A 26,880-nucleotide genomic window follows, 5' to 3' on the forward strand; every position below is an offset into this window, starting at 1 on the left:
GAATAAGAGGGACAGTAGCAGCATGGATATGAAATTGGCTTAATGACAGGAAACAAAGAGTAGAGTGAACAATTGTTTTTCAGGCAGGATGAAGGTTTGCAGTAGCATTCCCCAGGAGGCGGTGTTAGAACCCCTGATCTTTCTGATGTGAATTAGGAGAAAATAGTGTAGCACTTTAAAAGTACATAGATAGGTTGGTAGAATAGGCAGAAAAGTGACCGATCAAATTTAATGCAGAGATGTCTGAAGTGATTCATTTTGGTAGGAAGGATGTGGAGAAACAATATAAAATAAAGGGCGATATTCTAATGCTGGTGCAGGAGCAGAGAGACCTGGGTTTATATGTGCACAAATCAATGAATGTGGCAAGACTGGTTGAGAGTGCTGTTAATAAACCAAACGAGATCCTGCGCTTTGTAAATAGGGGCATAGAGTACAAAGGCAAGGAAGTTATAATGAACATGTAAAAAACATTTGTTCAGCCTCAACTGGAGTATTACATCCAATTCTGGACACCACATTTCAGGAAGGAGGTGAAGGCATAGAAACGGTGCAGGAAAGATTCCCAAGGATGATTCCAGGGATGAGGAAATTCAGTTCCCTAGATAGATTGGAGAAACTGAGAATGTTCTCATTGGAAAAGAGATGGTTGAGAGGAGATTTGATAGAGGTATTCAAAATTATGAGGGGATTGGACAGAGGAGATAGAGAGAAACTGTTCCATTGGTGGAAGGATTTACCAGAGGGTAAAGATTTAAGCTAATTGGCAAAAGAAGTGGTGACGACATGAGGAAAATCTGGAATGTATTGCCTGAGAGTGTAGTAGAGGTAAGTTCAATCAAGGCACTCAAGAGGGAGAAGGTGGGTGAATGGCACTAAGTGAATTGTACCTGCACAGAGCCAGCACAGCAGGATAGGTGAATGGCCTCCTGCTTTGCTGTAACTGTTGTATGATGCTGTGTGTGCCTGCATGCCATTGCAATGTAAAGGTGCTCGGCAGAGCAAAGGTTAAAGGGGGACTGGAGAATAGCACCATCCATGGTATGATGTATAGAGTCACATGGTAATAGACTGAGAGAACAGTCTAGAGAGAACACTCCAGTATCAGCCTGTTTGGAGGTAGCAGGATCATGCACGACAGCAGTAACTGGAATCTGTACATAGTTAAAGATTAACAATAAATGGTTCATGTTTAAACATACAAGTCTCAAGTTCACTAATGTCCTTTAGGGAAGGCAATCTGCAGTCCTTACCTGGTCTGACCTACATGTGACTCCAGACCCAATGCAATATGGTAGACTCTTAAATGCCCTCTGAAATGGCCTAGCAAGCTACTCAGTTGTATCAAACTGCTACAAAGTCTCAAGAAAGGGATGAAACCAGATGGACCACCTGGCATCAACCTAGGCACCGGAAACAACAACGGCAAACTCAGCCTTGTCAACCTTGCAAAGTCCTCATTACAAACATCTGGGGGCTAGTGCCAAAATTGGGAGAGCTGTAAGACAGACTAGTCAAGCAATAGCCTGACATAGTCATCCTCACGGAATCATACCATACAGATAATGTCCCAGACACCACCATCACAATCCCTGGGTACGTCCTGTACCACCGGCAGGACAGACCAAGTTGAGGTGGCAGCACTGTGGTATGCAGTCGAGAGGGAGTTGCTCTGGGAGTCCTCAACATCAACTCCAGACCCCATAAAGACTCATGGTATCAGGTCAAACATGGGCGAGGAAACCTTCTACTGATTACCACGTACCGCCCTCCCTCAGCTGATGAATTAGTGCTCCTCCATGTTGAACACCACTTGCAGGAAGCATTGAGAGTGGCAAGGGCACAGAATGTACTCTGGGAGGGGGAATTCAATGTCCATCATCAAGAGGGGCTCGGTAGCACCACTACTGACCAAGCTAGCTGAGTCCTAAATGACATAGCTGCTAGACTGGGTAAGTGGAAGGTGATGAGAGAACCAAAAAGAGGGAGTAATCATACTTGGCCTCATACCCACCAACCTGCCTGCAGCAGATCCATCTGTCCATGATAGAATTGGTAGGAGCGACCACTGCACAGTCATTGTGGAGACAAAGTACCATCTTCACATTGAGGGGACCATCCATCATGTTGTGTGGCACTACCACGGTGCTAAATGGGATAGATTTCGAACAAATGTAGCAAGTCAAGACTCGGCTACAATCTTTAGCCTCATGGCCTGGCATATGCCCCACTCTACCATTACTATCAAGCCAGGGGATCAACCCTAGTTCAATGAAGTGTGCAGGAGGGCATGCCAGGTGCAGCACCAGACATACCTAAAAATGAGATGTCAACCTGGTGAAGCTATAATGCAGGACTACTTGCATGCCAAACAGCATATGCAGCATGTTATAGACAGAGCTAAGCTATCCCACACCAACAGATCAGATGTAAGCTCTGCAGTCCTGCCACATCCAGTCTTGAATGGTGGTGAACAATTAAACAACTCACTGGAGGTGGAGGTTCCACAAATATCCTCATCCTCAATGATGGGGGAGCCCAGCACGTCAGTGCAAAAGATAAGGCTGAAGCATTTGCTACGATCTTCAGCCAGAAGTACCGAGTGGATGATCCATCTCGGCCTCCTCCGCATCAGTCTTCAGCCAATTCAATTCACTCCACGTGATATCAAGAAACGGCTGAAGGCAATGGATAGTGCAAAGGCTATGGGCCTTGGCATTACTCTGGCAGTAGTACTGAAGACTTGTGCTCCAGGACTTGCCACACACCTTGCCAAGCTATTCTAGTACAGCTACAACACTGGCATCCACCTGGCTATGTGGAAAATTGCCCAGGTATGTCCTGTAAACAAAAAGCAGGACAAATCCAACTCGGCCAAGTACTGCCCCATCAGTCTACTCTCGATCATCAGTAAAGTAATGGAAGGGGTTATGAACAATGTTATCAAGCTGCACTTGCTTAGCAGTAACCTGCTCTCTGATACCCAGTTTGGGTTCCACCAGGACCACTCAGCTCCTGACCTCATAACAGCCTTGGATCAAACATGGACAAAAGAGCTGAACTCCCGGGGTAAGGGGAGAGTGACTGCCCTTGACATCAAGGCAGCATTTGACCGAGTGTGGCATCAAGGACCCTGAGCAAAACTGGAGTCAATGGCAATCAGGGGGAAGATTATCCACTGGTTGGAGTCATATTTAGCACAAAGGAAGTTGGTTGTGGTTGTTGGAGGTCAGTCACCTCAGTTCCAGAACATCACTGCAGGAGTTCCTCAGGGTAGTGTCCTCGGCCCAAACATCTTCAGCTGCTTCATGAATGACCTTACTTCCATCACAAGATCAGAAGTGGGGATGTTCACTGATGATTGCACAATGTTCAGCACCATTTGCGACTCCTCAGATACTGAAGCAGTCCATGTCCAAATGCAGCAAGACCTGGATAATATCCAGACTTGGGCTGACAAGTAGCAAGTAACTTTCGGCCCATAGAAGTGCTAGACAATGACCATTTCCAACAAGAGAGCATCTAACCATCATGCCTTGATGTTCAGTGGCATTACCATCACTGAATCCCACAGATCCAACATACTGGGAGTTTACCATTGACCAGAAACTGAACTGGACTAGCCATATAAATTCTGTAACTACAAAAGCAGGTCAGGGGTTAGGGATCATGTGACGAGTAACTTACCTCCTGACTCCACAAAGCCTGTCCACCATCTACAAGGTACAAGCTGGGAGTGTGATGGGATACTCCCCACTTGTCTGGATGAGTGCAGCTCCCATAACACTCAAGAAGCTTGACACCATCCAGAACAAAACAGCCCACTTAATTGGCACCCCTTACACAAACATTCACGCCCTCTACCACCGTCGCACAGTAGCAGCAGTGTGTAACATCTACAAGATGTACCACATGAATTTACCAAGGCTCCTTCAACAGCACCTTCCAAACCCATGACCACTACCATCTAGAAGGACACGGGCAGCAGATAGATGGGAACACCACCATCCTGACTTAGAAATATATCACCATTCCTTCACTGTCGCTGGGTCTAAATCCTGGAACTCCCTTCCTAACAGCACTGTGGATGTACCTAAGCCACATGGACTGCCGCAGTTCAAGGAGGCAGCTCACTATCACTTTCTCAAGAGCAACTAGGGATGGGCAATAAATGTTGGCCCAGCCAGTGAAGCCTACATCCCCTGAATGAATTTTTAAAAAATCTCATCATTAAGACATCACAGCGATGGCACCATAACACAACATGCTGATCAGTGGTGATAATACATCATGATGAGCAGCAGCTATAAATGGTGACATTTTAACCGATAAACCCAGAACAGGATCTGACAGTATGAGAAACTAAAAGCAGCTGAAGTCTGACCAAAGAGATGTGCACCTAAGAAGAAAACTTGAAGAAACACTTGAAGAAGCTCCACTACAGACTTAGAAATTGAGGAATCCACCAGAGTGAGTGGAAGACCATTGCAAGACCCCCGAGTGACGTAGAGTGAAGACACATGCTCAGATCACAAAGAGCACAACTACAAAAATTACAAGACCCCTGAGTGATAAAGAGCGAAAAAACTGCTCAGACCAAAGGACCGGTAAACAACACTACAGAAAATTGCAATACCCGGATAATGAAGAGTCAAAGGACCTGGAGCCCATGACATGGTGAGAAAAAATACAAAAAAGAAGCTCAGCATCCAGACAGCAGCTGGAGGAAAGCAACAATGCCAGCCAGCAACATATAACACAAAGTGTCTGATTGGAAATTTAAAAAAAGAGGAATGCTGCTGTTCTAAAGGTTTTTTTTAAAAAAATCCCCTTCATTGCAAGCATATGAAACAAATGGGGGGCTGTAGCTTTAAGTTTAAATAATGGCAAATTGCCGAATAGTTGAGAAGTCTCCCAGAGTGCCGGGCGCTCAAACAACAGGGGAACAGTCCCTGAAGAGTAAAAGAAAAAAGGAAAGAATTGCTTAGAAAATAAATGCCTTAATAGTCTAAACAAAAAGACCCACGATTGCCGGGAAGCCCGCCAAGATCATAAAAGCGCAGGAAAATCACAGACAGACACAGACAGCTACAAACAGTCTGAGTGAAAAAAGCAGTTTATGCACTGATTTCCATAAAGGAGCAAAGACATTTAAAGCTATAACTACAAGAAAAAAACATATGGCCATAGACAGAAAATTGGAAGAGACCCCAGGGAGAGGGAAACTCCCAATAAAAAACAAAGGGCAACAAGTTGCACAAGAGAGGGCAACTCCCAAAAAAGTGCCGAAGGCAACAAAAAATTCCAGAGGGAGAGCAACAAGAGACCCCAGAGAGAGGGCAAATCCCAATAAAGCACTGAAGGAAACAAAAGAATTCAGAGAGATGGCAACAAAAGACCCCAAAGAGAGGGCAGCAAAAGACCCCAGAGAGAGGGCAACAAAAGACCTCAGAGTAAGGATGACAAGAGACCCCAGAGTAAGGGAGACAATATTCAAGTAAACCACAAGATGGCTGCCAACTATATCAGTGCAATGACAAGCACAAAGCTGAAGGGTTTAGTGCAGAAGAAATAAATGGCTGAGAAGCAGCCAAAAGGCTTAAAAATAGAGTTTTTTGAAATTGAAGCTGTTCTACAGTACAATGTTCGCATTACAGCTGAACTGGAAGATGCTGGAAGCACAAGATTCAAGTTGGGAATATTTCTCTGAAAATGCACAATAAACTGAAGTCTTCAATGAAGCAAACTGTTTGAGAACTGAACAGACAAATTTCAGAGATCACACAAAGGTACCAGGAGGGAATAATGACCCTCAATACCATAGTTGGCAAATCAAAGCAGGTATTGGGAAAACTCACCAGATGTACAGCCAGGCAAAACAGCAGGCAGAAAAGGCACGCAAAGACATTGCAACCTTGAAAGACTCTTGAAGAATTAGTATATAGCCATGGAAAAACATGAAGGGCTAAAAACAATGTTGAACATTTCTTCAGGAAAAGCTGTGTTGAAAATATCAGTAGCAATGAAACAATGCACTGCAGCCCAGAATGAGTTGGCACAAGGTCAACAAGAAAATAAACAGTTGAAAGAACAGTTGATTGTCCTTCAAGATCAAATGCAAAACGAATGTGTAACCATTCAGCAACATGAAGAGATGAAAACTGTCTTAAACAGTAGCATGGAAGAACAACAGAAGAAACTCAAGGAGACTTTGCTGAATTACAGGAAAACTCAAGTTGAAGCAAGCAAACTTTGCAAAGAAAAGGAAAACATGTTCAAAGACCTTCACACGCTTTAAGAATCCCTTAGGCCAAAGCTTATTCTTCTGGAAAATTACAAAGAGAAGCAAAATGAATTTAAAGTCACTCTGAACAAACTGAAGAACCAGTTAGCAGAGAAGATTCAGTAATGTTCAATATTCCAGAAGTAAGCCAAAAGCTACAAGAAAAAGACTGAGGAGCTGAGGAAGCAGTTGAATGAAAATGAAGAGGCATTGAAGGGAGAAGCTGTAGAACTTTCCAAAGAGTGAGCAGATAATGAATCCATGAGTAGCACAATTACAGAACTGAAACAGGTTAAGACTTTGCTGGAGATAGACTTGGCCGACAGAGAAACCAAAATGTAGGACAAGGGCAAAGTTCTATTGCAGACAAAGAAAAGACAGAAATAAGATCAGAAAATGTAAAAATGGCACTGATGCGCGAGGGACTAGAAGTAGGAAAAGCTGATTCATAAGCTTGCAAAATTATCTGAAAATAAAACAGCAAACAAATTCTTTGGCTGAGATTGTGAAACAGGTGGACCCAAAGGTTCCATTTGCAAAATGTACAAGCCCAGCAATAACATGGCGGACACCGTGAAAAAAGAAAGTTCGAGTCCACTCTAGGAATGAATAGACTGCACATTCCCTTTGGAAAGAACGGGGCAAACCCACAGCATCTGAAAAAACAATAAATGGTTCATGTTTAAACATACATCTCAAGTATCAGGATCTCATAATTAAGACACCACAACGATGGCACCATAACACAACATGGTGATCAGCGGTGATAATATAACAGTGACCATTCTGTGATTCTATGATTCTATGAAACCCACATCCCATAGGTTAAGGATTCCTTAGTCTAATCCATTTTGTGTGCGAAGCTATTTAAAAAAATGCTTGCTGGCACAATAGGGTAGAGATAGCCAATTCTTGGCAGTCTGTAGACAGAGTATATTCACCTGTCACTGACAAATTTAGCAGGATGACCCACTTTGAGAGAGGTGGGATAATTTCTACTGATATAGAAAGGAATACACATCTGTTTACCTAAATGGTACAGTGAGGGAATGTTGCTTTGTTCTGAAATATTCATATACTGGCCCTTGGGATTGGATTCAGATTTGGTTTACAAAGAAAATCTAATTTTCACTTCAGGTGACAACAAGGAATGACTTCCCCATGAGCCACTGTAGGGGGATACAGCACATTTTGGGGACCCAATCTGCTATTCTAGATTTCCTACTGCGATCTAATTTGCTAATGCTGCTCAACTAGAGAACTAATTTCTGGCTTGAGACCTTGTAACATAATGGTTAAGGCATTTGCTTCATACTAATCCAGTTCTTGCTTTCAGTCACAGCGTTAAATTTGGCAGCCATACATAAAATGAGTTCTGTCAGTTCCTCTGCAGGGATTCAGGAAAGGTGCTTTATGGAATGTTGTTCTGCATTTTAGAACTTAATAGCGCTCAAACGTAGGTGGCTTAAAGATAAAAATGAACGCTACGTGTTAATGTATGAGTTACTTATTTAGGCCTGCCCCATGCATTTAATGTTTGTCTCTAAATCCGAACATAATTAAAGCTGGTGGGCTTCTCCATGGTGGTCTTCTCACATTCATTTTATTCAGTGTGATTCACTGGAGTGGACAAACTGGAATGACATCAACCAAAGGGAGAGCATCTGCTTCCTTCCACTGGTGTTAGTGCAGGTTCAACATGTTCTGAGGCCCATTGCAAGCTTTCCTTTCTTTATAAAAAAAGCAAAATTCTCTTGTGTCATTACATTACTTCAAAGCTCAAGGAAGCAACGATCTCCCAGCTCAATATAGAGTATGGAAGCAATATGGGCTGTTACGTCTGAATGCCTTCAAACAAAAGAATGAAGTTCTTTAAACATTCATGAAATTATGTAAATGGCATAGAGCCAAGTTGCTGAACAAATTGGCTCACGACTGTTGCCTCAGCTTATCTCCACCTGGACACTCTTCACTCGTACGCACCTTTGTGATGTAATTAGATAAACTGTATGTGATGCATCTGGTATCAGATGACACAGCATCAGGGAGAGAGGCAGTGGCAATTTAGTGTCACTGTGGTTAAAATGCCCAAACTCTGAGATTTTCAACTTTTCCATATAAACACATAGTTTAACTGATCTCCCTTATTTGGAGTTGCCTGCAATCATGAGTTAATTGTTTCAGAAGATTACTATGACATCAATCCCTTTTAAAATGTTCATGTATGCATGTTTGTAAATTGCCTCTGCACTTGGTCAAAACTGCTAATCTCTCACATCTTCCAGTCCTGTTGAAAAGTCATCAATCTAAAACATTAACTCCACAGATGCTGCCTGACCAGCTGAATGTTTCCAATGTTTATGCTATAAGGAAACCATTGTTGCTCCTGCAGCACACTACTTCATTCATAAAACACTGATGGTTGCAGGTATTTGCTTTTGGAAATTTTTTCCTTTGTTGTGAAAGGTATTGGGAAAAACCATAATTTCCTCCACTCCCCCTAATGACCAAGGATCCACCAGGGGTTGCTATTTGCTGTGAAGCTTAGACATGAAGATTCACCAAGTGGTGAGTTACTGGAGGGAGGAAGCCCTGAAAGTCGAACCTGGGTCAGCATCAACAGGATAGATGTTAGGATCAGGGGACTGGGGCAAAAGGTGGAAAGGGAAGAACAATTGCACTTGAACTTGCTTCTTACCATTCCACCTTTGGTTTGTGTGTGACTAATTACTACTTGACTGGAAACTTGGAACAGATAAAGGAATGCCTCCAAAAGTATGTTCACAGCAGCATTGCATCCTCTCCAACTGCTACCACAAAGTGACCAAATCTAGGATAGCACTTTGCTTTAAATATTGGTTGAAGAGGGTTCTAGCCAACAGGTACCTGATGTTAGCCTGTGAACATGGGGCTTGGAGACACCTTTTGTTGGCTTCATGTTTGATATTTTACCCTTGTTACATTTCATTGACTACAAGGCAAACATATCAGCATGACAGCATTATAGAATGCAATGCTAAAACATGGGTATGCTTCTGTAAAGAAGCTAAACTGCTGTGCACTCTCCATCTGTGCAGCTCCACACTTACCTAGCAGAGCTGTTAAGTTGTATTGTAAGAAAACATTGTAATTTGCTTTTAAATTGTGAGCACATTCACCCAGGCAAACTTCCTAAGACGATGGAATTTCTTCCTCCTGAGGAGCTGGTCATTCTCCCTGCTCTGCCCAGTGTGCTATCATATAACCCTCCAGAAGGGATGCTCCCTCTACTACAAAAAGGATTACCCTTCTCTTCAGTACTCCTTATAGCAAAAACTCTAAACCCAGGTCCTAGAAAGATGCTATTCATTAGCAATACATTGCTGCAGCATTTTCTATACCTCAATAGCAGGACCTAGGATAACCAGCACCTCTTTAAGAGCTGTTGGTACAATGCATCCATTTGCTTCAAGCTCTGTTCAATAGGTGTGTTTTGATATTGTGCAAAAGGAATTGGCCTTGCATTATAGGGTGAGTACAGTTCATAATGCAAGAAGCGCATGCACTACCAAAGGCCACTCCAGCTGCGACTGTGTCAGAACCACAATATCTACCCCCATATTGTGGCCAAAACAACGCAGTTATCTGAGCAATAAACTATTGCCTTTTGATGATTTGTCAAGTACAATTTAAATGCGGTACTATACTAACATATTAAAAACTTTTAATTGATAAGGAAATGTCTTGTGAATGATATATACAAATATAAAACATGTGCCTGAGAACATCGACAAGACAATATGCTAACCTTATGGTACTGAAGGTATCATAAACTGGGAAGACACAGTCCGAGCCATTTGTAACCATCAGTTGAACTCTGAGAACAGATTGTTCCCTATATAATCAGTGGGATAGCCATGAATTTTTAAGAATGCAAACCGTGCAAGTTGTGGAGGTGATTTCAATCCATTTTCTTTTTTGGCAGCCAGGAGCTCCTATATAGTTGATAAATAATGATGTCAGTGTTGAAGGATTAATCACTATGCTGAAAGCTTATTAAATTAAAATGTGCAATTAATTTAGCCATTATGTATTTTAAATCCATGTTTTAAGAAACTGCACACGGTTGTGCCGTAATACAACTGGCATAATTCCCATAGGGTCAGAATTATGTTTATTTATTCAGGACAAGAAAAGGCCACACTCCAGTACTTGCTCAGTGCAATCGTTCAGTGGTCTTCATACACATGCAGCAGTTGTCCTTCCCTTCTGCCTCCAGGGACAGGTAAACAAACAGGGACACACACACAAAGAAATAACTTGCATTTGTAACTTGCAAAGCAGCACAGAGCTAATTAATTACTTTCAAAATGTAATCACTGTAGTAATATAGGTAAATGTGACATCATTTTGTGCACAGCAAGGTCCAACAGACAGCAATCAAACAAATTAAAATCAAATCATCTAGTCAGTGGTGGAACTGTGAATGGTGTCCATCACACCGAGAGAATTTCTTTACATCTATCTAACAGGATGATGAGGTCTTGTGGCACAGTGGCAGTGTCCCTACCTCTGGACTAGCCTGGGTTCAAGTCCCACTTCAGGACTTGATAACACATTCATATCATGGCCAAACAAGTTGATTATCAGCCTGCAAAATCCTTTAATATGGCTGATAGCAGGCAGTAAGAGTGGGATAGTTACTTGGCCAGCAGACAGCAATAGCAAACCACTGCAGACAAGTATAATCATGGACAAAGTCCATGGTTGCCAATTCCCTCTTAGTGCATGATACCTGGAGGAGGATCTAACAGGACAGACAGTGCCTAGGTTTAATATTCTATTTGAATGAAGGCATTTCCAATGCTCTGTCAGTTCTGCATTCTAGCCTAGATCATGTACTCAATCTCAGGTGAGTGCAATATCTTTGAGTTAAAGCCAATGCCTGTTGCCAATCTCTCATCAAACCCATATGGGTAATGAGGCAAGATCATCTATTATTTTCAAGAATAGTTTATTCTTACTTTCATATGTCAGGACAATCCTAATATCAAGAAATCCAATTAATGTTGCATTGAAGGACTTTGAGGGATTAGTCTTCATGACCTCCTGTACAGGGACTGTGAGGGTTGGGGGTTGTGGGCAAGCTCTAGGATTGGACATACTACTGTAAATGAGGTTATATCGAGGGTGGAATTCTCAAGTACCCCATGAGCCATTGAAACTCATTGGGAAAACAAATCCATGTAAAATTATTACCTTTACAAACAAGTTTTTTTTATCCATCCTTCCATTTCAGGAAGGATGTGAAGTCTTTAGAGAGAAAAGATTGGTTCCAACAATGAGGGACTTCAGTTACATGGGTAAATTGAAGAAGCTAGGATAGTCCTTTTTAGGGAAAATCGGTTGAGAGGAGATTTGATGGAAGTGTTCAAAATCACAAAGGGTGTAGATAGAGAAAGACTGTGCCCACTGGCGGAAGGGTCGAGAACCAGAGGACACCAGTTTAAGGTTATTGGCAAAAGAATCAAAGGTGAGAAGAGAAAAAGTTGTTTTTTACACAGCAAGTGGTTAGGACCTGCAATGTGGTGGAGGCTTTCAAAATGGAATGGGATCGTAGAATCACAGGATGGTTACAACACAGAAGGAGGTCATTCAGCCTGTTGTGTCCATGCTGGCTCTCTATGCCTGGTTCTCATTCCCCTCCCTTTTCACAATAGCCCTGCAAATTTTTCCTTTTCAGATAATGATCCAATTTTGGGGTTTCCAGTTCAGGAAGAGGCCAGAAAACTGCACTGATATAGCCACCAATGTACTGGAAAAAGAAATGAGGAAGTGGGTCTGAGTAGGACTGGAATAAAGTGAATTCCATATATCTCACAAAAAGGCAGGCATAACTGGAATCCATGTGGATGCACATAGCAACACCTTTTATTTGGAGGAAGTGAGTGGAGTTGAAAGAGAAGTTGTTCAATGTGGGAACAAGTTCAGCCAAGACAAGGAGGAGGTTGATTGTCACTGAAAACTAGTTGGGCCTCCATTCAAGGAGGAAGCAGAGAGCTCTCAGACTATCTTGATGAGGGATGGATGTGTAGAAGGATAGGTGAAAAGAAGACAGTTAGGGCAGAAAACGGAAAGCTGTTAAAGTAACTGAGAGCATTGGAAGAGTCACAGATGTGGGTGGGAAGGGATTAGATAAGGGGGGAAATAGTACAGTTGAAATCGGAAGCAATCGGTCCTGTGAAGCAGGAATGGGCTAAAACAATGGATCTACCAGGGTAGTGCTGCATGTGGATTTTGGGAAGTGAGTTGTTCAGAATTGGGGGACTATCAGTTTGGAGGCAATGGAGGGAAGGTCTTCAGAGAAGATGAGGTCAGTAACAGTCCTGTAAACAATGGCTTGATGTTTACGGGTGAAGTTGGGGTCTAGGGGGAGGTAAGTGGAATTGTCAGAGAGTTTGTGTTCGGCCTCTGCTATGTAGAGGTCAGTTCACCAGACAACAACAGCATCACTCTTGTCAACAGGTTTGGTGACAATGTTAGGGTTAGACCTAAGATAATGGAGTGCTGCAAGTTCAGAGGGAGACAGATCACAGTGAGGGGAGCAGGAAAATTGAAATAGCCAATCTCACACTAACAATTTTCAAATATAAATATCCAGAGAAGGTAAGAGGGAACATTCCAGGTGGAGGGAGAATACTTGAGATCAACAAAAGAGTCGGCTGTGTGGGGGTGATGACTCCTGGCTAAAGAAGTGGGTGTGGAGGTAAAGGCGATGAAAGAAGAGCTCAGTGTCATGCTGAGCTCAAAATTCATTAGGGCATTGCTGGACTGGGAGCTAACGTAGGTCAGAAAGCAGGGCTGATGAGTGAATAGAATTTACTCCAAGTTAGGGTTTGGATGAGCTTGCAGGTGGCCAGAAAAGCATTAGAATTGTTGGGTCTAGAGTAAGGAAGGGATGTTCTCAGCAGCAGATGAGCCATGGCAGGGGCAAAGAGCAGCAATGTTACTCAGGTGAAATTAGGCAGTCTTGGTGATGGGCCAGAAATGGGCTCAGAAGCTCATCTTAGGATGAGATAGATAATTTCAATTCATCGGCACACTTGCTCTTTGGAGTTCCCACGTCAAACCTAATATCAGCTCACCACTTGAGAACCTAGAATCGAGGATGGTAATTATGTTGCAGCTTTCAGCTATGGGTTCCAAGCAAGTGCTATCCTGTTTTCATGCCCAGTAAAGGCAAAACCTATTCATACCTTTAAACATGGACTGCATTCAGTATATAATTTAATGGAACTGTCTTTTATTTAATAATGGACACTACCAAGGTGGCTAAGATGGCTGCCAACTGTCAGGTGACTTTTGCAATTTCTGCTCAAGACTACCTCAAGTCTTCAGAAAGTTCCTAACTAAATAACCTGGGTAGGGCCTCCCCACGACCCACCTCTCCTCCCCCCCAACCCCCCCCCCCCCCCCCCCCGCAAACTTAAATGGACATAACCAAATGGAACTCATCTGTGGAATATACATCTACTATTGTTCGTGGTTTACCCAAGACATGAAATCAATAGGCTTCCAATCTTCATGTCTCCAAGTGCGTAACTTAACAAAGGAAGCTGCAGAAGCCAGTTAATCATACGTGAATGTGAACAGAACCCCTTCCACCCTACCCCATTGTATAGCAATAGCTTCTAGCTTTAAACCATTCTGGGAGGACTATAGCAGTTAATCATGTGACCAAAATTGTCTTCAGCTCACAGCTTCTCTTATCCCAAGAACCAGAGAGAAACTGGTCGGTCTGCAAAGAAAACAACAAGAAACAGCAACTGCAGAAAAAAGCAGTCACATCCATGCCTTTTAACAAACCGGAGACTGCTACATCTTAAAGTCTCCCAGTCATTCCTTTTCGGAGTCCGCCAGAACAGAACTTGACTTCCTGGTAATAAAGCCACAAGTAGCTAATTTCATGATCTGCTGAAGGAATCATAAAACAATGCTAATATAGGACTCCAGCGATTGAAATCATTTAGATTACCTTTCAGCATGAACCAACTTCTTAAATAGACCAACAATGACTGCTTTTCTGATGACAAACCAAACATATGAATTGTGATACAACTTATAGAGGTGGCCTGTCCTCTTGAACTGTATCTTTATTGACTGTATATGTTGAATGAGTGACGTAGCATTTAGACTATGGCGATGAATGCATGAATAAATAATCCTCTTTATTTAAAACCACGAACGCTTGCTGCTGATTATTTAAAAATTAGACTGAGATGTTGTGGTAAAGTCACTGACCTAGTAACCCAGAGGCCCTTGGGATACAGGTTCAAATCCCACTGTGCCAAATGGTGGAATTTAATAAAATCTGGAATTGAAAGCTATAGCAATGGTGACCATGAAGTTATCACTGATTGTCGTAAAAAATCCATCTGGTTCACTAATGTCCTTTAGGGAAGGAAATCTGCCATTCTTGTCTGGTCTGGCCTTGCTGTGATCCAGATCCACAGCAACATGTGGATCTTAAGTGCCCTCTGAAATGGCCTAGCAAGCCACTCAGTTCAAGGGCAGTTAGGGTTTGGTAACAAATTCTGGCCTTGCCAACAATGCACACATCCCATGAATCAATAAATAAAAACAACTGAGGGGTTGAGAAATATATCCACCCTCCTTTCTAAAAAAACATTCAATATGGACAGTCAAGGAAAGGGGCAAGGGTTTCAGTTCTTTCCCATCCCTGTCCATAACACTGTTTAGGAAAAAAACAAAAATAAATTGCTGGAAATCTGAAATGCTCAGCAAACCTACTACACTATCTGCAAAGAAAACAAAGGGTTAATGCTTCCCATGTGTCCAATTTTCATCAAATAGTGGATGCAATGGTTGTCATTTTCCAAAACTCTATAGATTCTGGAACAGTCCTGGCAGATTAGAGGGTGGCAAATGTAACCCCACTATTTAAAAAAGCAGGGAGGGAGAAAACAGAGAATTACAGACCAGTTAGCCTAACCTCTGTAGTAGGGAAAATGCTAGAGTCTAATATAAAGGATGTGATGACAGGACACTTGGAAAATATCAGTGGGGTTAGATAAAGTCAACATGGATTTATGGAAGGGAAATCATGTTTGACAAACCTACTGGGGTTCATTGAGGATGTAACTATCAGAATAGATTAGGGAGAACCAATATTTGTGGTGTACTTGGATTTTCAGGAAGCTTTTGATAAAGTCCCAAATAAGAGGTTAGTGTGTAAAATTAAAACATGTGATTGGAGGTGATATATTGGCATGAATTGAGAATTGCTTAGCAGATAGGAAACAGAGAGTAGGCAGAGAGTAGTGGAGAGAAGCAGGCAATGACTAGTGGGGTACTGCAGGGATCAGTGCTTGGGCCCCAGCTATTCACAATATATATCAATGATTTGTATGAGGAAACCAAATGTAATATTTCCAAGTTTGCTGATAACACAAAATTTGGTGGGAATGTGAGCGATGAGGAAGGTGTTAAGAGGCTTCAAGGTGATTTAGACAGGTTGAATGAGTGGGTAAATACATGGCAGATACAGTATAATGTGGATAAGTGTGAAGATATCTACTTTGATAGCAAAAAACAGAATGGCAGAGTGTTATTTAAATGGTGATAGATTGGGAGATGTTGATGTACAAAGGAACCTGGTTATCCTTGTACACCAATCACTGAAAGCAGGCATGCAAGTGCAGCAAGCATTTAAGAATGCAAATGGTATGTTGGCCATCATTGGGAGAGGACTTGAGTACAGGAGCAAGGATGTCTTACTGCAGCTGTACAGGGACTAGGTGAGACCATGTCTAGAGTATTGCGTGCAGTTTTGGTCTCCTTACCTAAGAAAGGATATACTTACCATAGAGAAAGTGCAATGAAGGTTCACCAGACTGATTCCTGGGATGGCAGGATTGTCATAGGAGGAGAGATTGTGCCGACTAGGCCTGTATTCACTGGAGTTTAGAAGAATGAGAGGAGATCTCTTTGAAACATAAAATTCTGACAGGGATGGACAGACTGGTTGCATGGATGATGTGTCCTCTGGCTGGGGGGTCTAGAAAAAGGGTCACAGCCTCAGGATATTGGATAGTTCATTTAGGACGGAGGTGAAGGGAAACTTCTGCACTCAGAGGGTGGTGAACCTGTGGAATTCTCGACCACAGAGGACTGTGGAGGCCAAGTCACTGAATATATTTAAGAAGGAAATAGATAGATTTCTGGACTCTAAAGGTGTCAAGGGGTATGGGGAGAGAGCAGGAGTATGGCATTGAGATAGAGGATCAGCCATGATCACATTGAATGGCAGAGCAGGCTCGAAGGACCAAATGACCTACTCCTGCACCTATCTTCCATGTTTCTATGTTTCTACATCTGTCTTGTTTGTACCCCAATGTGAATTTCTCGTGTCTGATTGGAATTCCAGCTGTCTTTCCCACAGGAGAGCTCTTCATAGCCATGTCAGGAGATCTTCCACATCAGACTGAGCCCTGACTTTGGATTTGCACTGTACTTTGTACAAGGTAAAAACTGCTTTTCATTTAAAACAAACCTCATTAATTCTTTCACAAGATATGATGCCAGCATTTATTGCTCATCCGTTATTACCCTTGAGAAGCTGGTGGTGAGCTGCCTTCTTGAACTGCTGCAGTCCATGTGGTGTAATTACACACACAGTGCTATTGCGAAGAGAATTATAGTTCCAAGTGACTTGGAGGGGAACTTGCAGGTTGCAGTACTGCCCTTGTCCTTCTAGGCGGTGCAGTTTGGAAGATGCTGTCAAAGGAGACTTGATGAATTGCTGCAGTGCATCTTATAATTTTTGTTTCATGTGGGTGTCGCTTGCTAGGCCAGGATTTATTGCCCATCCCTAATTGCCCTTGTTCAGAGGGCATTTAAGAGTCAACCGCATTGCTGTGGGTCTGGAGTCACATGTAGGGTAAGGCCAGGCAAGGACAGCAGATTTCCTTCCCTAAAGGACATTAGTGAACCAGAAGGGTTTTTTCAATAATCGACAACTGTTTTATGGTCATCATTAGACTTTTGATTCTAGATTTTTTTTATTGAATTCAAATTCCACCAACTGCCGTGGCGGGATTCAAATCCAAGTCCCCAGAGCATTACACTGGATTTCTGGATTACTAGTCCGGTGACAATGCTACTACAACATCACCTCCCACTTGTGTGCCAGTTGTGGAGGGACCGAATGTCTAAGGCAGTGGATGGGTTGCAAATCAAACAGGCTGCTTTGTCTTGGATGGTGTTGAACTTCTTGAGTGCTGTTGAAGCTGCACTCATTCAGACAAGTGGAGAGTATTCCATCACCTTCTTGACTTGTGCCATGTAGATAATGGACAAGCTGTGGGGTGTCAAAAGCCGAGATGCTAATCACAGAATTTCCAGCCTCTGATGTGCTCTTGTGGCTACAGTATTTATATGGCTAGTCCAGTTAAGGTTTTGGGCAAGGGTAACCCCCAGGATATTGACAGTGGGGGATTTAGCAAATGTAATGTCACTGAATGTCAAGGGGCAATGGTTAGACTCTCTCGTTGGAGTTATCATTGCCTGAATCTTGTATGGTGCAAAAACCTATGATATTAATGTACCTAACAACAACAGCAACAACTTGCATTTATGTAGTGCCATTAACCTAGTCTCAAGGCGACTTCACAGGTGCATTATCCATCAAATCCTAAGTTTCAATTGAATGGTCACTGCTATAAAATTTGCAGATTTTTATTCAAATGTACTTAAAAGGAATTTCTGATTTTTTTCCAGACCAAGAGCAGCTGTATGAAGTCACTTTCTGTAAAAATTAAATCTATCTCGGTTACATTTGTTGGAGATGATAAGAGGAATTTGGAAGGAATTAATGGGGAATAAACTCCTTGTGAAGTAAGTTCCAGCTGTTGATCATTATTTAAAATTGCTTAAGTGCACTAATGAAAAACAAACTGTTGTTTCCACATCATTCTGTCTAAAATGGCTTGGAATTATCCAGCAGCAAAGCAGTTAAATGATTGTTGCATTAGCTCACCTGCTGATTCGATTTGTTAAATCACCATTTTGTGTAGTACTGACTATCCAGAGTGGCAAGGTTCTGGTTCAATTTCTAGCTTCTGCTTAATTAGCAAATCATAGTAAGAATTAAAATTAGCCAGGAAGGTTAAAAAAAGCTAGCTTTCTAACTCCTGATCATTATGCATTGACACCTGCTTCAAGATGCCATATGAGTAGTCATTAGGTAACAAATTGGTGACTTTTGGAACTGGCCCAATGTGCAGAAAGCATCATTGCTCATTCTTATGTATTATACATTGGGACTGAATGTTACCCATTGTAATATGGAAAATCTGTATTTTCTTAATTTTAAAAAGTTATAATAGGAGCCCAACAAATCAGGTGGTGAATGGCATCAGAGATGTGTCCTTGTATTTGGAGGGCAGAGGGGAATCATCCTGCGAGACCAGTGCTTGCTGTCTGCAGGGCTGTCCAGTGAGCACAGGGTGCCAGAGGGGGTGCAGAGAGAGAGGTGAGAGGCCAATAAAAAGCATGGAGAGAGAGAAGCGAGAGGCTATTAAAGAGCACAAGAGGGAAAAGACCAGCTGATTGGTGAGTAGGATTGGTGAGTATTTCTAGGCTTTAAAGTAAAGGTAAGGTCTTTAGTTTGTGATTAGATCTCTAGACTTTTTTTCTCTTTTTCTTAAAAATAGCTTGTTAAGTACCAGATCGACACTGGTGTAAAAAAATAATAATAAAGCATAAACAGCGGGGGATCCTTCAAGTGTAAAGACCAGGGATGCTAGAGTAATCAATTTATAAATTAAGGAAAATAAGATAGTGATGGCAGGACGGGTGGTGTGCTGCTGCAGCACATGGGAGCTGGTGGACACCAAAGTGATCCAGAGCGAACACATCTGAAGTAAGTGTTTGCAGCTTGAGGAACTTCGGATCCGAGTTGAGGAGCTGGAGTCCAGGCTGCAGACATTGTGCCACATGGGGGGTGGGGGGAGTTACCTGGACACTTTGCTCCAGGAGGCAGTCACACCCCTCAGATTAGGTAGTACAAATTTGGTCTGTCATCAGGGACAGGAGGGTGTGACTGCAGGTGAGGCAGGTATGGGGACCCAGGGAGTAGCGTTCGAGGAGCCTTGGCCCCTGCGAATGTCCAACAGTTATGTGGTTCTTGCAAGCTATGTGGACCTAAGCAGGGACTGCAGTGAGGTTGAGTGAACTCACCATGTCACCATGGCACAGGGAGCCATTCAAGTAGGGGTAGGAAATAGGAATGTAGCAGTGGTACGGGACAGTATAATTAAGGGGATAGATGCTGTTCTCTGCAGCCGTGAGCATGAATCCTGAAAACTGTGTTGCCTGCCCGATGCCAAGGTTAAGGACATCTCCTCAGGACTGGAGAAGAACTTGGAGTGGGAGGGGAGGGATCCAGTTGTCATCATCTACGTTTCTACCAATGACATTGATAGGATCAGAAAGGAGATGCTGCTGAAAGAATTTGAACAGTTAGGAACTAAATTAGACAGCAGAACCTCCAAGGTATTAATCTCGGGATTACTATCTGAGCCACAGGCAAACTGGCATAAAGTCAAGGAGTTAAATGCGTGGCTCAAAGATTGATGTGGGAGGAATGGGTTTCAGTTCATGGGGCACTGGCACCAGTACCGGGGTAGACGGGAGCTGTTCCGGGGGACGGGCTTCGCATGAACTGTGCTGGGACCAGTGTCCTGGCGAATCGCAAAATTAGGGCCAGTAGAGAAGACTTTAAACTAAATAAAGGGGGGACGGTTCTGGAGAGTGGATCCATAGGCTTGCAAAAGCAAAAGGATATGGCAGCACTGCAGCACAGCTATTTTGGTAATGATGACCAGAGTGTGACAGGAAGGGACAGAGTGTACAAACATAAAAAAACAGCAGCAAATAGGGTCAAAGGGGAAAAATGGTAAAAAGGCAAAAGGCAAAAGTAATGGCTCTTTACTTGAATGTACGTAGTATTCGGAACAAACTAAATGAATTAATGGCACAAATAGAAGTTAATGGGTATGATCTTATAGCCATTATGGAGACATAGTTACAAGGAGATCTAAGATGGGAACTACATTTTCTTAAATATATTTATTCACGGGATGTGGGCTTCGCTGGCTAGGCCAGCATTTATTGCCCATCCCTAGTTGCCCTTGAGAAGGTGGTGGTGAGCTGCCTTCTTGAACTGCTGCAGTCCATGTGGTGTGGGTACACCCACAGTGTTGTTAGGAAGGGAGTTCCAGGATTTTGACCCAGCGACAGTGAAGGAATGGCGATATATTTCTAAGTCAAGATGGTGAATGACTTGGAGGGTAATTTCCAGGTGGTGGTGTTCCTGTTTATCTACTGCCCTTGTCCTTCTGGTTGATAGTGGTCATAGGTTTGGAAGATGCTGTCGTAGGAGCCTAGGTGAATTCCTGCAGTGCATCTTGTAGATGGTACACACTGCTGCTACTGTGCATCGGTGGTGGAGGGAGTGAATGTTTGTGGATGTGATGCCAATCAAGCGAACTGCTTTTCCCTGGGGAGTGTCAAGCTTCTTCAGCATTGTAGGAGTTGCACTGATCCAGACAAGTCGGGAGTATTCCATCACATTCCTGGCTTGTGCCTTGGAGATGGTGGACAGGCTTTGAGGAGTCAGGAGGTGAGTTCGCACGATTCCTAGCCTCTGACCTGCTCTTGTAGACATAGTATTTATATGGCTAGTCAGTTCAATTCCTGGTCAATGGTAACCCCAAGGATGTTGATAATGGGGGATTCAGTGATGGTAATGCCATTGAACATCAAGGGGCGATGGTTGGATTCTTTCTTGTTAGAGATGGTCATTGCCTGACACTTGTGTGGCACGAATGTTACTTGCGACTTGTCAGCCCAAGCCTGGATATAGTCCAGGTCTTGGTGCATTTGGACATGGACTGCTTCAGTATCTGAGAAGTCACGAATGGTGCTGAACATTGTGTAATCATCAGCGAACATCCCCATTTCTGACCTTATGATGGAAGGAAGGTCATTCATGAAGCAGCTGAAGATGTTTGGGCCGAGGACACTACCATGAGGAACTCCTGCAGTGATGTCCTGGAGCTGAGATGGCTGACCTCTAACAACCATCACCATCTTCCTTTGTGCTAGGTATGACTCCAACCAGCAGAGAGTTTTCCCCCAATACCCATTGACTCCAGTTTTGTTCGGGCTCCTTAATACCACACTTGGTCAAATGCTGCCTTGATGTCAAGGGCAGCCACTCTCACTTCACTTCAGGAGTTCAGCTCTTTGGTCCATGTTTGAACCAAGGCTGTCATGAGATCAGGAGCTGAGTGGCCCTGGTGGAACCCAAACTGGGCATCAGTGGGCAGGTTATTGCTAAGCAAGTGCCACTTGATAGCACTGTTGATGATCCCTTCCATTACTTTACTGATGATCGAGAGTAGACTGATGGGGTGGTAACTGGCCGGGTTGATTTGTCCTGCAGGACATACTTGGGCAATTTTCCACATAGCTGGGTAGATGACAATGTTGTAGCTGTACTGGAACAGCTTGGCTAGGGGTGTGGCTAAATATCCAGGGATACATGACTTTTCGAAAGGACAGGCAAGAAGGAAAGGATGGTGGGGTAGCTTTGTTAGTATGAAATGGAATAAGTACCATAGCAAGAAATGATCTTGGATCATAAGATGTAGAATCCATATGGGTGGAGGTAAGAAATAATAAGGGGAAAAAGACACTGGTGTGAGTAATCTATAGGCCCCCTAACAGTAGCTATATTATAGAACAGAGAATAAATCAGGAGATAATGAGGGCATGTAAAAAAGGCAGTATATTAATCATTGGTGACGTTAATCTTCATGTAGATTGAGAAAATCAAATTAGCAGAGGTAGCCATGAGCAAGAATTCATAGGGTGTAATAGGGACAGTTTCCTAGAACAATATGTTATGGAACCAACCAGGGATCAGGCTATTTTGGATCTGGTAATGTGTAATTAGGCAGGTTTAATAAATGATCTCATAGTAAAAGATCCCCAAGGAACTAGTGATCATAACATGGTTGAATTTAGCATTCAGTTTGAGAGTAATTTCAGTTTGATGCAAAGAAGGTTACTTTGCATCAGTCTTCATGGTAGAAGACCCTAATAGCATTCCAAAAATACTAAGTAATCAAGAGGCAAAAAGGAGGGAGGAATTAAATATAATTATCACTGGAGAAAAAGTACTAGGGAAACTAATGGGACTAAGGGGCAATAAGTCCCCTGGACCTTATGGGTTGCATCCTAGGGTATTAAAGGAAGCAGCTGCAGAGATAGTGGATGCACTTGTAGTAATCTTCCAAGAATCCTCAGATTCTGGAAAAGTCCCAGAGGATTGGAAAACTGTCAATGTAACATCCTTATTCAAAAAGGGAGGGAGACAAAAAACAGATAACAATAGGCCAGTTAGCTTAACATCTGTCATTGGGAAAATGTTAGAGTCTATTATAAAGGATGTAATAGCAGAGCATTTAGAAATCCATTTTATAATCAAGCAGAGTCAGCATGGCTTCATGAATGGGAAATCATGCATGACAAATTAATTAGAATTCTTTGAGGCGGTAATAAGCAGGATAGATAAAGAGGAACCAGTAGATGTAATATATTTGGATTTCCAAAAGGCATTTGATAAGTTACCACGTATAAGGCTACTTAATAAGAGCCCATGGTGTTGCGGGTAGTACATTAGTATGGAGAGAGGATTGGCTGACTAATAGAAGACAGAGAGTTGGGATAAGGGGGGCATTTTCAGGATGGCAACCTGTAACTAGTGAAGTGCCACAGGGATCTGTGCTGGGGCCACAATTATTTACAATAACTAATAATGACTTAGATAAGAGAAATGAAGGCCAAGTTTGCGGATGACACAAAAATAGCTGGGAAAGCAAGTGGTGAGGATGACACAAAGAATCTACAGAAGAATATAGACAGGTTAAGTGAGTGGGTAAAAACTTGGCAGATGGAATATAATATGGGAAAATGTGAAATTATGCACTTTGGCAGGATGAAGAGGAGAGCTGAATATTATTTAATTTGAAGAAGACTGCAGAAAGCTGCAGCACAGAAGGATTTGTGAGTCCTCGTGCATGAACCCCAAAAAGCTAACATACAAGTTCAGCAGGTAATAGGGAAGCCAAATTGAATGTTGGTCTTTATTTCAAAGGGAATGGAGTATAAAAATAGGGAAGCTTTGCTAAAACTACACAAGGCACTAGTTAGGCCACACCCTGGAAGACTGTGAACAGTTTTGGTCCCCTTATCTAAGGAAAGATATACTGGCATTGGAGGCAGTCCAGAGAAGGTTCACTAGGTTGATTCCAGGTATTGAGGGATTTTCTTATGAGGAGAGGTTAAGTAGGTTGGGCCTACACTCATTGGAGTTCAGAAGAATGAGAGGAGACCTTATTGAAACACATGAGATTCTTAGGGGTTTTGACAGGGTAGATACTGAGAGGTTGTTTCCCCTTGTGGGAGAGTCTAGGACCAGAGGGCATAATCTTAGAGTAAGGGGTCACCCATTTAAGACAGAGATAAGGAGAAATATCTTCTCTCAGAGGGTAGTGAATCATGGAATTCTTTACCACAGAAGTCTGCAGAGGTTGGGTTAAGTATATTCAACGCTGAGATAGACAGATTTTTAATCAGTGAGGGAATCAAGGGTTATGGAGAAAAGGCAGGAAAGTGGAATTGAGGATTATCAGATCAGCCATGATCTCATTGAATGGCAGAGCAGACTCGATGGGCCAAGTGACCTACTTTTGCTCCTACATCTTATGGTCTTATTCAACTTCACCATTTCATCTTGAGTAAGTTTATCACTCAACCAGAGCTCCAAATGAAGGTCTTCTTGGAAGCTGTTTGACATCTTGATGATGATGGAGGAAAGCAGACATGATTCCAATTTGTCCACTTGAATACCACCTCCTACTTGGTGTATCTAACACAGTTGCCCAGAAGCCATTGACGCATATTATCTTCAATTCACAAGTGGAGAAAAATGTCCACTAGTAAGGTGGGACAAAACACAGAAATGAAGGAAGGATTTTTTTTCACTATGTTGCCTCATTTTTGGCTTTTTATTTGCCTTCTTTAGAATACCCTTGACTGAGTGGTTGGAATAGACCAATGAACTCATATGCCTCGGGCAATGAATGCTGCTCTTGAGCAGAATTCTACAAGATATGTGAGAATGCTATAGGTTAAAAGGCCCTTGATTTTCTCCCCTCCCAGTTCATCCTCTCAGTACATTCCATTAGCACTTCGACTGAGACACTTGAAGGGAAAAATTGCTGTGGTCTCTGTGAAGTTGTAAATGATTTCAAAGAATGTGATTACAATGTTTCTACACATAGTGATCTGAATGATTCATCCCCCTAGGTTAGTAGCTACAGATGTCAAACCAAAAGAAAGACTCTATGGCACTCTTGACTATTACCTAAGTAAAGAAAAAGAAGTATTCATTTTGATAATCTAAGACAGTGTTTTAAACTGTTGCCCAAAATAACTCATACTAAGTCACACGTAGTGATGACGTCCATCATATTTTGGACATACCAATGGTAGATCCTGTTGTGTAAAGGTGTGGGCTTTTGCTTGACAATTGGCAAAAACTGCAGTTACATTCCTGTCAGATAATTTGTATGAAATGATCATCGAAAATGCAATACAAGTGAGCATTTTTAAAAGGACCAATAAGTATAGGTTTCAGAAACCATTAGGGTAATTTTAACCTTAAAGGTCTGTCGGGAATCTGATGGAATTAAATCAGTCACCCATTATACACCCACCTAATCTTCCCTTTCCATTCACGTAAATGTAAAGTCAAGTCAGGCAGGGTGTAAATCAGGCAGCCAATCCAATCCTATTGGTTTCTCATATGGTGGGCTAAGGTAGATTTACCTCCTGAATCAATTTAGATTTGGATTCCCAAATCCAATCCGTATTTATAGGTTCAGAATGGAGAAATATGAATATGTCTGTTCTTAGATGGCTTTCACATTTTTTAACTATTACTTTTATTATTTATTATACAAACTAGAAGCATGCATGTGAATATTGTCCTTCACCTTTATTTTTATTAAAAGGCTGTCAAATCTAGACACATTGGCTCTTATTAATGGGTTACAATTGTGTTGTGAATTCTTGGACATGTAAATGAGGAAAGAGGGAATTCAGAAAGAGAAACCAAAAGGCTAAGTGCTGTCCCCCGGCCCTGCAATCTCTGCGGATGCAGAGAGTACCAATAGCAGAAGCCTGGGCATCGGTCACTCTACATTCTCTAAGGGGCAGAGTTTTACCAGCCCCTGGGAGGCGGAGGAGCCAGTAAAATTGTGGGGAGCCATGTTAGATTGGCTCACCATGGGGGAATGTTACCTTCAGCAATTATACAGGCTGCCCGCTCCAAGGAGGCAGGTAGCCAACTTAAATGAATAACATGCCTACTAATGGCCATTTACCATACCATTGGCATTTTGCCGGTGGCGGCGGATCGAGTCCCAGCCAGGTGAGGAGGCCACCAGTTAAATGGAGACAGCATCCTAGCAGCAGCCAAAGAGGGCAGGGGGGAAGGATTTTTAAAGCTGTGGCTGTGGTTTCCCCTCAAGTACTCTGCTGGAATTTCTTAAAAACATTTTCTTTCCTACCTGCAGCAGGCTGCAGGGTCCCTGCCTGCCTCAGGATTGAGCACCTCTCCCAGTGGCACTGCTGACCTGTTGGCTCTGATTAGGCCGCAGCTCTCAGGGTGCACTGCCATTCTGAATGGGATGGCAGCCCTGGCGACTTGGATGTTGCATATAAAGTTTGGAGGGAAAGCCCGTCGACCACCGGCATCCTGCATTTCCTGCCAATGTCAGGACCATCCACCCATTCAGCAAAATTCAACCCAGGCCTCCCCAAACTGGGTACTACAAAAATCATTACTTCTTTACTCTGCTAGTCTTTCAGTTTGGGCTTTCAACTTGCATCTAAGTTCTCAACAAAATTTAACCACCTTTCCAAAGTAAATGTAATGCATTCTGGTTCAATTATAAAACTAATAATTGAACAAAATAAATGCTTAAACCTAACTTTGCATCAGCCAACAGCACTCCATTGAAAATCTTTCCATAATTTTCAGAGTCATCGAAAGGGTTATGTGCTTGGTAACTTGCTGTACTGTAACTTATTACAAAGGGCCTGCAGGAAAGTTAATTATTGCATGGTTAACAGTCATTTATTTTTGCAAAATAAATCTGGCATGCTTATTACAGATCTGTAAGAATGATGACTTAAACAGGGTGAGTGAAAATATAATTTGTATGATGTCAACAATTGCACGCATGGAATTGTTTATAGGAAAGTCAGAAACAACTGGAGGCTATTGTAGAAAGGTTTGGCGCAGTCATTTGAATTAAGTCCAATGTATCTGGAAGAAAATTATTGCAGTTTACTGCACATCTACTGTAAATTAAAAACCACAGTATCTGCACACCTGTTTGAATATATCTCTGCATAGTATCCCATATGTCATATCACCATAAAATAAATAAGATAGAAAG

This window comes from Carcharodon carcharias, chromosome 11 (genome assembly GCF_017639515.1).
Source record: "Carcharodon carcharias isolate sCarCar2 chromosome 11, sCarCar2.pri, whole genome shotgun sequence".
NCBI classification, from domain to species: domain Eukaryota; kingdom Metazoa; phylum Chordata; class Chondrichthyes; order Lamniformes; family Lamnidae; genus Carcharodon; species Carcharodon carcharias.